At 40.7% G+C, this 13061-nt stretch overlaps 1 protein-coding gene across 4 annotated transcripts in view; it reads right to left on the bottom strand.

Moving 5' to 3' along the window:
* rasgrp3 (RAS guanyl releasing protein 3 (calcium and DAG-regulated)) overlaps nt 1-6976 on the bottom strand; it is a 38505-nt gene extending 31529 nt beyond the window's left edge. For 2 of the 4 annotated variants that reach the window (XM_056396178.1, XM_056396177.1), the window contains exons 1-2: nt 6758-6974; nt 375-574 (exon numbers count right to left, since the gene is read on the bottom strand). The gene's annotated coding sequence lies outside the window, so the exon portion shown is untranslated. Of the gene's footprint in view, nt 1-374; nt 575-6757 lie in introns of all 4 variants that reach the window. The other 2 variants (XM_056396180.1, XM_056396179.1) reach the window with 2 other exon arrangements.
* Nucleotides 6977-13061: the final 6085 nt, after the last annotated feature.

Below are 13061 nucleotides of genomic sequence, written 5' to 3'. Positions count from 1 at the left end.
TCACTTTGTGCTTATTGCACAGTCCAGTGACACACGCCGCTCACAGATGCACACACACGCACACACACACACACACGCACACACACACACACGCTCTCACATGCACAACGAGACAGAAAATATAATACAAATGCAAAGACATACACCTGCACACACATTCATCACACTGTTGTTAAAAGCCCTGCTTCACAGTAAGGTCTGCTTAATGTCGTTCACAACAGTTTAACAGTCAGAGACACATAGACACACACACACACACACACACACACACACTAACCCTAATTACACAAGCCAGAGCTGAAAGATTAAACTGTACCGTTCCAGCTGTTAAATCTGTCACAGAGACACAAACTACACACACAGTCAGGTCTTACCGTTTTACACAGTGTCAGCTACCATCCAGATTAGAGCTCCGTCCTCTCAGTGAGACTGGAGCTGCTGCTGAGCGCCGCAGGCTCCTACAGGCTGTCAGGCTGCGAGACTCCCATGGTGGAGCGGATACTACGCTATGACCTCCTCCTCCTCCTTTTGTTGGTAAACACAGCAGCCTGGAGCAGCAGCAGTCCTGCCAGTCCTGCCATGTGACCCACACACACACACACACACACACACACACACGTATATCTTGACAAAGGAGCGATACAAATTAAATGATTAAGAATTGTTGATTAAAGTAAAACTGATGACAAAATCATAATTTTCTTTTCATGATTCAATTACATGCAGTTTATCTTTTATCAGTAAAATTAACATGTGTGATCATCATTGCAGCAGAAAACATTAAAAACTTGGATTACTGTTAATTAATGTGTTAGAAGTCAGTCCACACATTTAAGTGACAGGAGGTTCAAATCTTTTTTTCTACATTTTTACATTTGTTTTCAACAAATCCTGACCATACATTAACATTAAAGACACTGCACACAGGATGTTGCATATCATACTATCCATCTTCCTGTCACCTGTAAGTTAAAAGACAAAAATTTAAAGCTGCAGTAACTTCGTTTTGGCCACTTGGGGTCAGCATAACGAGCTGTCATACTGACATTCATCCTGCCAGGCTAGGAGTGAATCTTATTCACCACCAAGTGAATGACAATGAAGAATGAGGAAGTTGATGCCTGGTCCTTTTCTAAGCCCATGTTTTTAATGTTGAATGGTCATGTTCCTCTCAGAACTTACAGCAGGTTTATATTACAAGCTGTTTGATTCACGATTGTATCTAAGCAGCTTTTAATCTGACTGTAATCATCATCTGTACAGCTCCTCGCTCAACAGTTGTTATATTTAATAATCTAGTCTCCCGCAGCTCCAGCTGTGTAACAACACAATGTCAGAACAGTCAGAGCCACTTGAAATGAAATGGCAGCTGAAAAATACAAACAGGCCAAGTCAGGAAAGGGTTCTGGAGATGAAAACTGTTGTGGACCTTCTGTTGATGCCCCGTGATGATGTCATAGAAAATATTTGCACCAAATCACTTTCAAAGAGCGAAAGCCAACGAGAAAAAAACAACACTTAGCCAACCAATGGTGTCACTCACTCACTCACTCACTCACTCACTCACTCACTCACTCACTCACTCACTCACTCACTCAGACTTTGACTGTGGCTTATATATGACAAACACTCAGACTTCCGATACAGTCTAAATTCATCTGTTGCACAAAGCAGTTTAGTTCTTGACTATCCTTAGCCGGGGTAAATTCAAACTTTTTTCAAAATTAAAAAAATGGCTGACCAAGGAACCACATCCAACGGTTCAGCTCCATTTACTCCAGCAGAACATGTTTGTCTCTTAGAAAGAGTTAAAGAGTTACAAGGACATTTTACCTGTTTAAAAACTCTTTCTTTTCTCTTCACTCTCTCCATAAGAATGTTAGAAAACCACAAAGTATGAGTCATGATTTCCTGGTTTTTTGTTGTTGTTGGTCAGCACAGGTGTCATTGATTGTTACCATGGTAACATTGGTTTTACACCTGAGTTAGTTAGTTTCTTTGGTTTAAAATGAGTCAGTCTTTTGTCAAATAGTCTGACTGACATCAGACTGATCTGAGAGCAACATGAAGACCTGACCAACACAAGTCTGTAACAAACGTTGTCAGTATTGAGCAAACTATTAAATCTGCCATTTCTTCTGGTGACTGATGACCTGACACAATCAGTGCTTATCTCAACAAACCTACTCCTGATATTTGATGGTAGTGGATGGAAATCTGCATTGAGTCTAGTTTTCTTTGCAGCACATCAGGATGAAACCTTCCTGCAGTGGTTCTGCAGCCAGGTGACTGGATTTATGAATAAATGGGACAGTTTCATAAATTCATGGGGGCAGAGTCAGATTACAGTCAGTCTGTTCCGTGCAGCTTCTCAGGTGACGACCAATGAAATTATTATGTTAATGAGAGCATGTGTTGGTTGTGCTGCTGCTTGTTATGAATGCATGTAACTCCAGTGGAGGCACCGAGGTTTGTCCACATGTGAACCTGTAAAACCCAGACGTAAAGACTTAACCACAGCCTCTATGACATCAACATACTGACATCTGCTTTAATGGTGATGTGTCAGTGTGACAGAGGGTTACAATGAGGCAGCTCACTTTTAACTGTGCAATTTAAACTACAACTAAACTACAACTATCCAGGAGTAAGAAAAGCCAGGTTATATATGTTACAACCACAAAAATACTGCTTGAATCATCTGTAATGAATCACACAGTAGAATAAGTTGTCTGAATACAGGCTGTAGAGGCAGTGTTAAGAACTGCTGACTGGGTGGTGTTAGATAAATGACATTACAATTCATCTCCAGAGGAGCTTGAACGCACCAAGCAGGTGTCAACAGCATGTTAGGTTAACGGTGGAATGTGTAAGATCTGGCCAGAACTTTGTTTAAAATGTTCAAAAAATGAACTAACACCATCAGTAGTATGTGAAGGAGCCACAGTGATGATGTCATGACCAAGACCTCCATCTATTGTAGTTCAGAGATATCTACTGAAATGAGCATGCTAACCCACTAGCCAGGCCTTGTTGTAATACCACTTTATGGCACTAGATGCTGTGTGAGTCAGTGTAGCAGTGATGAGCTGTGTGAGTAGTGTGATCTTTTGCACATCCTGTGTACATAGTTTTTTTTATCGTTTTATTTTTTCAATATGTTTATCATTTTAACTGTTGCAGTTTTTTACCTTTTTATTGTTATTTCCTGTTAATAAAAGTTTATTGGATACTGCACCAAACACCAAGCCAAATATCTTGTAAGTTAAAACCTACCTGGCAATAAACATTATTTTCTGATTCTGCCTTTGTGATGATGTCATCATCTCTTCCTCATGCTGCTGTAGACTGACACCCATGTGTCATGCAGTATCCCCTTGCTTCATATTTTTATAGGTACATAAAAACATACTGTTTGTATTACAAGTACTCATCATTTGTTTCAGTGCTGTCAACAACTTTAACTATTAACAATAAATGCACATATAAATAATAAATTATAAGGAACATGGGGAAAACATCAACATGATTAACTGAACAGGGGCAAAGAGGTGAAATGCTGCCCCCCTATGGAGGTGGAGCAAGTAGCACGATCTTACACATTATACCTTTAAAAACCCACTAGGAGATTTTCTTGTCTAAATGACACAGGTGACACACACAGGAGAAGTTAGAGATACACAGTGGTGGCACATTACAACATATAACCTTTCTGTGGTTCTCCTCAAAACTCATGTGATCTCTCCTTATTTAACTGTATATAACTCGTTGCCTAACAACGCAGTCTCACAACAGTTTGTGTCCAGTTACATGAAATTGAATCTATTGATCATGTCCATATTTTTCATGATGAAGATGGAGACATATTTTTTGAATGGATGAATGAAGTGCCACAGTCAGCTGTGGAGTCAACATGAGGCAGGTCGGGGGAGGGGTCTCACACTGGGTTCACATCCAGACTGGACTTTGTGGCAAGGGTTAGGCGACACAAGCATTTTCTGGTTAGTGATAGGGGGAACTGAACTACTTACATGTTAGAAAACAAAAATTCCAAGTTGATAAATGATGATATATTAGTTGTAAATTAAATGCACAGATACACAAACACATCACTCTGCATTTATTTGTGTTTTACAAGTTACGTAACTTGACATTTGTTTGTGAATAGAATATGAATTTAACAGAGTCAGAGTCTAACAGAGAGAAAATAAAGGTGCAGTGTCCTGGCGGCTTCTGAAGCCTAACGTTAGTGACATATGGGAGAGGAAACTATCACTACCTACAAGCTCCACCTCTGGACAATATGCAGACTACGAGGTCTGGGTGGAGGAGTGTCCAAACGTGACCTTTGTTTATGGTTCAGTATCTTCAAATGAGAAATAAATGACTCGGTAGCAAAGACTAAAAACATGTACTTTCCTCTGAGCTCTAATATCAAGACTATGTGTGATATAATATGACATCACAGTCTTCTCATTACAGCCTGTGTTGTCTGTGTTGGAAGCATTAAATGTCTATTACAGCAGAGCCTGGCTGTAGTTTATTCTGGATCTGATATGACTCTGTATTTGATTTCTAATTAGACTGTGCTCTTCTGTGTATCAGGATCTATTTGATTTCTAATAAGCGTGTAACTTAGTTTAATATTTTTCTGAATACAGATTCATATGTGGTTTCTAATTACAGCATCATTTAGGTGTGTGGTATCTAATTAATATAAGTATAACCATGTTTGTTTACAGACCAATAAAGTTCATATTATTTCTCTTTGTCTGCAGCTGCAACATGTTTGAAACATGAAAGCAGTTTTCTGTTTTCTAACTCATGTGCATGTAGAGACAACCACAGTCTGCACATCCAAACCAAATCAAGAGGGTTTGTGTTTATTTACCAGACAATAAAAGGTGTAAAACTGTGTAATGAACTAATATTACTATAACTAGAGAGTGGTTTGTGTGTATGTCAGTGTGACTGCTCTGTCTAAGAAGCAGCTAGGGACACGACATTTTCAAACAGCACCAAGTTTGTCTTGCTCGGCTGTTCAGCTCTTTCTTCCCTTGTGCATCTACTGTGTGATTTACAGTCTGCATCAGACCTAAAGAGAAGCCGACAGAAATCACACACTCGGCAACATGAGAAGACACCAAACGCAAGAGATTTGTGCACAGCACCGAATCTCTAGAGAGCTCAGGTTATTATTCTACAGCAAACAACCAGTGTTGACTCACAGCAGCTCCACAGCCTTCAACAGGAGAGAGAGAGACACCAGCGATTCTGTACGAACAGCTGATGTCTTATCAACTGTTCACAAACCCTATAGTTCACATACTGACCTGTATGTTTCTCTGCTTCAGCTGTTTGCTCAGTCTCAGAGAGACAGAAGGAAAAAAAATGTGTCTGTAACAAATAATAACTATGATCTTAATATTCAAGTATACTGTATTATTATACAGTCGTGTGCTTTCTCAAACGTCATCACATCTCACTGCTTCACCATCTGAGCTGGGTACTAAATATTTAGACTGGCTGAGAGATGGTGGGAAATATTTTTAATCCAACAGGTGTGTTTTAATGAGAGTGTTGTGCTTGTTTTTATCAAAGACGTCACTAAATCATTTATATCTATGATATGTTACCCACTATGATAGTGGGTCTCTTTCAGGGATATGTTGTGTATTTCTGATTGTGACCACTGAGAAGAGAGAACCAGCCAAGATGAGAAACTCGTCAACACAGTGGTGTGTATGTGCGTTTGATGATAGGTGGACACACAGCTGGTGGATCAGGCAGGCAAACAGGGACAATTCAGTTTACTCCTCCGACTAAACTGCTTCACTGCACATTTGAATTGCTTGCATTAAACCTAACACCACATTGTACTCAGAAGACTTTGTTTTAATTGAGCCTGAAAGTTGTGTGGTGGAGGATCTGCACACAACACGATCTCTGAGCAGGTCTGAGGGAAATGAGAGACACCAGCAGTTGAAACAATAAAAAGGGTCAAAGCAAGAGCCATTTTTTGTATTTATTGCAGATTATATTTTCACAGATCTGATCATTTATCATGCTGATGATCCTTCTTACTTATGATTTGTAATGAAATTTTGGCGAACTGAAGCATGTGGAATCAGTACAGTCTTTGACCTCACGTTTGACTAGAAAATCTTTTGTTATTTTGTTTGAAGAATAAATAAAAGGCAATCAGAGACTGTTTAAAGTGTGGGTCAATAGGCGGAGTTCTGTCAAGGTGACAGATTAAAAGAGGTAAAAGGAACAGGTCATGACACTGGTCTCTAGTAGAAAGAGTCAACAGTGTCTGACAGTGAATAAATTGTCCAATCAAGTGACTTCTCCTCCTCAACTGGAACACACTGACTATACTACACTCATGTTAAATGTAGACAAGCACAGCACAGGATCTACAGCACAGGACGCAGGTGGAATTAGAAATGACACAACCTGTAATCAGTGTATTCATAACATTCATATCAGTCCTCTAATTATAGGCTGTGTTGTCTCACAAAGCGTCACAGGTCTGTGTTGGAAGCGTTAAATGTCTATCATGTGGTGTTAACAACAAAAGACTATCAAACACATACGACTGTAATCAACAGTAAGTCCTGAGAAAAACCACAACCCCAACCCCAGAGTCGATCCAGACCAAAACAGAACGGTCACAATCTGCTCACACACATTAAAATCACATCACAGCTGATGTCAGAAGATAGTCAACATTCAAACATTTAAGGCACCTTACCTTCCAATCTGCTGAGAGCTACCAGCAGACCACATGGATCCACCTTCTACTCATGTACAGATCCCCCTTTTGTCTGTTCCAATACGCATGAAAACCCGAGTCCAGCTGGATCCACAAGACTGCTACTAAACCCTGCATAACGGTCCGGTCCTCAGAGCTGGATCAGAGTATGTCGCACTCTGTCTCTGTGTGTCTCAGCCACACACAGCACTGCTGCCTGTTCAGCACTGATCCCAGTGTTTGAGATGTTTGTCTGAACGGCCACTAGACTTCCTCCAATTCTTTCCAAACTTAGTTTTCCTGCCTGTGTCGCTTGGTTTCCCCTGGACCAAGCTAAATATAGAGACCACACAAGGTAACGTGGAACAGAGCGCAGCAGGAAACGCATCACAATGTGATTGTACGCACATTCGTGTTTGGTTCTGTGTGTCTTCCTGTCTCAGATCCCAGCAGCAGCCATGATACATCAGTCCAGTGAATGTCCAGCGAGACATTACTAGTATTAGTATTAGTATTCTATATTAGTGATATTCTGCCCAGCCTCTTCAGAAGTAGGGTGGGATGTGTGTGTGTGTGTGTCTGTGTGTGTGTGTGTGTGTGTGTGTGTGTGTGTGTGTGTGTGTGTGTGTGTGTGTGTGTGTTGATGCCTTGTTGTTTTGTACGTGTGTGTGTGAGGGTGAAGCTGATGACGTTGTACACATTGTTTTGTCTCTATCTTCTAAAAATGTCCGCCTCAACAAAAACACTGACGGCACATCCTGCTGCACAAAGAGGACTGAGCTCACACACTCTCTACAACAGACTGTGTGTCAGCCACTGTAACAACCTTCAGTCCAGACCCTGGTCTCTGACAGACTGAGGTTTACTGGTGCTCAGCTAGGTGTTGAACTGGAGAAACTGGACTTAGTGAACAAGGAGACCAGCTTAGGTCTGTAAATATACGTATGTGACAAAGATATTGTTAAGATCAAGCAAGTTCAGGAATCATTTATCTTTTATCACTGTCTTTAATGTGTAGGATTGTTTGTCCTTGGTGGAGGTGTGAACTCTACTGAGTGTCATTCTGGTTATCACTATTACTATACATTTTGCTAGGAACCTGCACTGTGCTCTGTTCTCTTTCCTCCTGCAACACTTATGTCAGTGTTTTTAGCCCCTCCCCATGAAAGCTGGTTTGTGTGTTGGCAGTTACTTGTCACAGAAATCACCCAATCTGTCTCAAGTCTAAGCCATAACTCAGGTCATAACACCAAATCAAACTTAAGGCCACCCCTCTGTGTGGTAGTCAGGTCTCCCAAAATTCACATTCCAATCAGCGGTGATGGAGAGAAGAAGTTCAAGTATGTGGGTGAGTGAAGCATGTGAGTAGATATTAAAGCTCCATATTTTCCTCTTTGAAGTGTTGATCCATTAGAAGATATATTTGTGGTTTTAAGAACCAGAAACCAGCTCAATGTAGCTTTACATCTCCTCTTTCAGGCTTCTCTCTGGAGCTCCATTAACTTCAGGTCAGAGCCTCTCTTCTGGTTGGCTGACTGGTTTTCTGAGTGATCCAATAAAAATATAGTAGATTTCAGGTTAACACTCAGAGAAATCAAATGCTGCAAGGTTGAATGGTGGGTCCAGGTGGGTGGGGCTTGGGGTGTGTCTGAGGGTGATGATTGCTTTGTTGTGAAGTCCTGACGACTGGTTTTAAGGCTCAGTTTCAAAATGTTTGGACTGAGCGCTTTGATACTTTCACAGTATTAATATAAAACCTAGACCTGCTTTATAATCAAACAACACATGGACATCTACCTTTATACTATATGGGACCTTTAACACCTATGAGTGTATATAGATATAGATAGATTATTTTTGGAGGTGAAGATGGACGACTGAAAAAGTACCTGAAGTCTGAACTAAGGGCCCACAGTTACATATGGAAAAGAACTTGTTGTAAAAATATTCCAGATGTTTTTCCATTCCATTGTCTTTTCCAAATAAAATAAATCATGTTTGCATCGGAGGAGGACCTTTTTTTTTACATTATAGTAAATCAATTAGGAAGCGGCTTCATGGCAGCCATCAATAACTAAATATGATGTGAACCTTTCATTCAGACTGTAGGAAGTCCTTCACACATCTGGACCAGTCACAGCACCTTCGTCACTAGTCAGTTTAATTTGATTAAGATGCTGTGAAAACATCATCATGCCTCCATTAAATACATCTGAATGTTGACGATGACTTGACCTGCTTTGACTTACAGTAGGGACACTACTTGACACGCTTGATTCTACACCACAGTAACTTGAGACTTGAAGGTTAAGACTTGAGACTTGCACATGTGTCACTTACTCCCACCTCTGCTGTCTGCACTGCATGTGTTCCGACACAGGCATGCTGCTGTGTCCTTGGCAGCGCTCACTGCCCAATACAGTCAGTGTAGGCACACACAGGAGAAAGATTCTGTTAGCCTCACCTCATTCAGTTGAGCTCATTGAACTTAACAGCAGAGCAGAACTCAAGAGTATTTTCAGCTATTATTAAATATTACATTTGAATAAAATCATCGAAATGATCAGTAGGATTAGATGTTGTATTGATCATCACCTGCCAAGTTCAGTGACCTTTAGCTGAGGCTCCATTGTTGCTATCTTTACCTATAGTTTAATACTGGCACATTGATTTCGAACTGCAAACAAACTCATGTGACACAGGTATCAGGTTAAACTGACTAAAAATGTATAAAAAATCATGTGTCCTAGTGAATCCTAGTGATACTGGGCTGGTGAACCTGAAGTTGTGCTGTTTTTTGTCATTATAAGGTCAGTGAATGCTGGTAAGTGTAGTGTAGAAACCCCTCAACATCCCCACCTGCATATAAATTCAATGTTGCAGTTTACAGCTAATATAAAGATAAAGATGCACTTACCTCACTGTGATCCAGATTAACTTTACTTCCACGTGACCCCAACTCCAAACCATGGTCCTGTCATATCAGTGGTCAACACTGATACACAACAATGATACACAAGACTAATACAATGATAACAATGAGTGAAGAGCTGCAGGTTAACTGTCTTCAGTGATTTCCACAAACACTTCCCTTCCCTCTCACACACTCTCTCTCACTTTCTCTCTCTCTCTCTCACACACACACACACACACACACACACACACAAAGTCTATAAATAGATTCTGAGTTTACTGGAAACTAAGGATGGTGAACAGCAGCTCTGCAAATATCACTGACTTTTGTTACAGAGACTCAGAAAGTGATCCTGTAGTCCAGTCTCCTCTAAGATTATGAACAGCTTCAGTACATTATAATAATACATAAAGTCTAGTATAATTTGCATTCACAAGGCCAAAATCATGTTTTGTGAGGTTACCATGACCTTGACCTTTGACCTTTAGCCACCAAAATCTAATCAGTTTGTCCTTGAGTCCAGGTGAACGTTTGTACCAATGATTGTACGAAAGGATGAACAAACTATTAGCGTTTGGTGCTAAAAGGTCAAAGGTCAAGGTCACAGTGACCTCACAGGACATGGGTTTGGTTTCGTCATTGCAATTTCTCCGTAAGGCCATGCAAATGTTCACTTGGACTAAAGGATGACCTGATTAGATTTTGGTGGTCAAAAGGTCAAAGGTCTAGGTCAGTGTGACCTCACAAAACACTTTTTAGCCATAACTCAAAACTTTACAGCAATTATGACAAGATTTCACACAAATGTTTTTTTTATTCTCTATGACTCTGGACAAACAGGTGGAACCTGACACTAGTCAGAGTGGAAGAGGCAGAAAGTTTTATTATTTGAATCCAAAAAAAAAAAATCCAAAAATCAACTGACTGACAACTTACTCTGATTTTGGAGTAAAAGGGGCCAACAACACCACCTGGGGAATCATACCCAAGGATATAGTATTTCAAAACCTTAGATGTTTGTTAACTGGTAACAAGCACACAGGCTCGTTACTGAAGAGGCAGAGACATGTTTTTGAAAAAAAATAAAAAACTTTATTAGAATTTATTAGAACCAAAAACATAAAATAGCAGGGACAGGAACTGCTGAAAAGGAAAATTATATTAAGGCAAATGAAAATCACAACAATCATTAAGAGATAAAACTATTTAATTAAATGCATAGATTTGTTTAAAAGAGGTGTTGTACTAGCTAAAGTTTCTAGAAATTAACTAAAGTTTACTAATGCTAAAATACCTCAAATCAGTCCAACATAAGCTGCACGGTGGTGCAGTGGTTAGCGCTGTCGCCTCACAGCAAGAAGGTTCCGGGTTCGAGTCCCGGCTCGGCCGTGGGATCTTTCTGTGTGGAGATGGCATCTCCCCGTGCCAGTGTGGGTTCTCTCCGGGTACTCCGGCTTCCTCCCACAGTCCAAAGACATGCAAAATGGGGACTGGGCTGATTGGATACTCTAAATTGACCATAGGTGTGGCTGTGAGTGTGAATGGTTGTCTGTCTCTATGTGTTTGCCCTGCGATGGACTGGCGACCTGTCCAGGGTGTACCCCGCCTCTCGCCCGAAAAGATGCTGGGATAGGCTCCAGCCACCCCGCGACCCTACTAGAGGATAAGCGGTAGAAAATGGATGGACAGTCCAACATAAACTAAGCAAAATAATCCTTGTGGAGAGGCAGACAGTGCCCAGAGGTCTGTACTACGAAGCAGGATTCGAGGTAACTTTATGTTTAAGTCTGGGTTTTCAGTCCTATGAAAGTAGTTCACTTGTTAGTGGGGTAAATCACCATGGTAACTCCTAACCCGCTCCAGGTCAGATCAAAACCTGTCCCCATAGTGTCGTGGTTGACGCAAACCACTCACTGCCCAATTTGCGTCGCGGATACAACGCAGATGCAAGTTTGCACCATTCGGCTCAATCTGTTGTGGTGCCATGGTCACACAGTGCATGTCATAGCAGGTCACCGCGCACTCACCATGTGCTGACAGGGACAAAAGAGTTTACAAGAAAGTAATCAATAATAAAGATCAGTAGACATTTATGTAAATCAGTTGAATCGCTGTTCCAGATCTTGCATATGTCCACTCTGGTTTTAAAATAGAGATTCTAACAAACAGGCGAGAGTTTATCAAACTAAAAAAATATATCATAACTATTATAGCCTTATTTTAATTGAACAAAGATTTTTTAATCCGACAATGATGATGCTTTAACTCCATAATCGCAGCTCAGAATAACATTACATCACAACTATTCCATTAAGGCAGATAAAGGAAAAACCTGGCTTATTTTGTTAAGTCTCGCTAAATATTAGTCAGAGTTCTGTTCCATTAATGTGGCTTACCGGATTCCTTGCTCAGTAACCATGGTAACCGATACTGCTGAACTAGCCCGCTCGGAAGCAGTTTAACTTTGCAAATGAATTTCCAATGGCCAGAAACAGAATCCCAAAAGACAGTTCCATCAAGTGCCTTATAGCGCTTACATCAGTTTTTTCATGTCTGTGTTCAGAAACTAGGGTCAACCCCCCCCAAAAGAAAGTTTGATACTTTTTTCCTATAAGCTAGAAAAAGCATTTTTTCTTTAAAAAAGAATTATACACGATAGATGGTTATTTATGTAGAGTTTTTAAATTGTGCATTGCCATATTAATAATGTTGGCTATCAATCATATTTATGAATTATAACCTTTAGCCCCAAATCTAAGTGAATGGATGGTACATTAGCATGATACAATGTACAATTAAACATGTATTGCCTTTATTCTAAACAACATAAACAAAGAGGATAACTCATACCAGCAGTGTCACAAAGAACTGATACCCACCTACTGTTTAGTTTGTAGAAGCCAATGGAAGCACAGCTGATGCGAGCGTGGACCCAGAGGTCACATTAAGATGGTAAAACCCCATAGTGGTATCCCACTCATTGCCGCCCAGGATGTGGCCACACCGTGGTTGAGTGACAAACAACATTGTAGGGGACAGGTTCACCTGCCACCTCGTAAGCCTGCTTTATTGTTTCAACAACCAAATGGGGGAGCCTCTGTTTAGACAGGACCTGCCCTTTGTTATTGCCGCTGTAGCACACAGATCTTGCAGAGTGCGAGGGCTCCCTCTACAGGGATGGTGTTTAAAAACAGCTGCTCCGAGCAATTATGGCTCTGTGTCACTTACAACTGTCACATATAACTGCAATGCCCAGAATGGGCAAAGCAGGTTGGCCCTCTCCTCCAGCACAGACCGAAATAGAGGAGGGTGATATGCTTCCAATTCGATGGCCTGATTCATATGACTGGGGGATAAAACCTTCGTTGGGAAAGATTGAATTTGGCCATA

This window comes from Seriola aureovittata, chromosome 14 (assembly GCF_021018895.1).
Source record: "Seriola aureovittata isolate HTS-2021-v1 ecotype China chromosome 14, ASM2101889v1, whole genome shotgun sequence".
Lineage (NCBI taxonomy): Eukaryota > Metazoa > Chordata > Actinopteri > Carangiformes > Carangidae > Seriola > Seriola aureovittata.
This window is presented reverse-complemented; position numbering and strand designations above follow the sequence as displayed.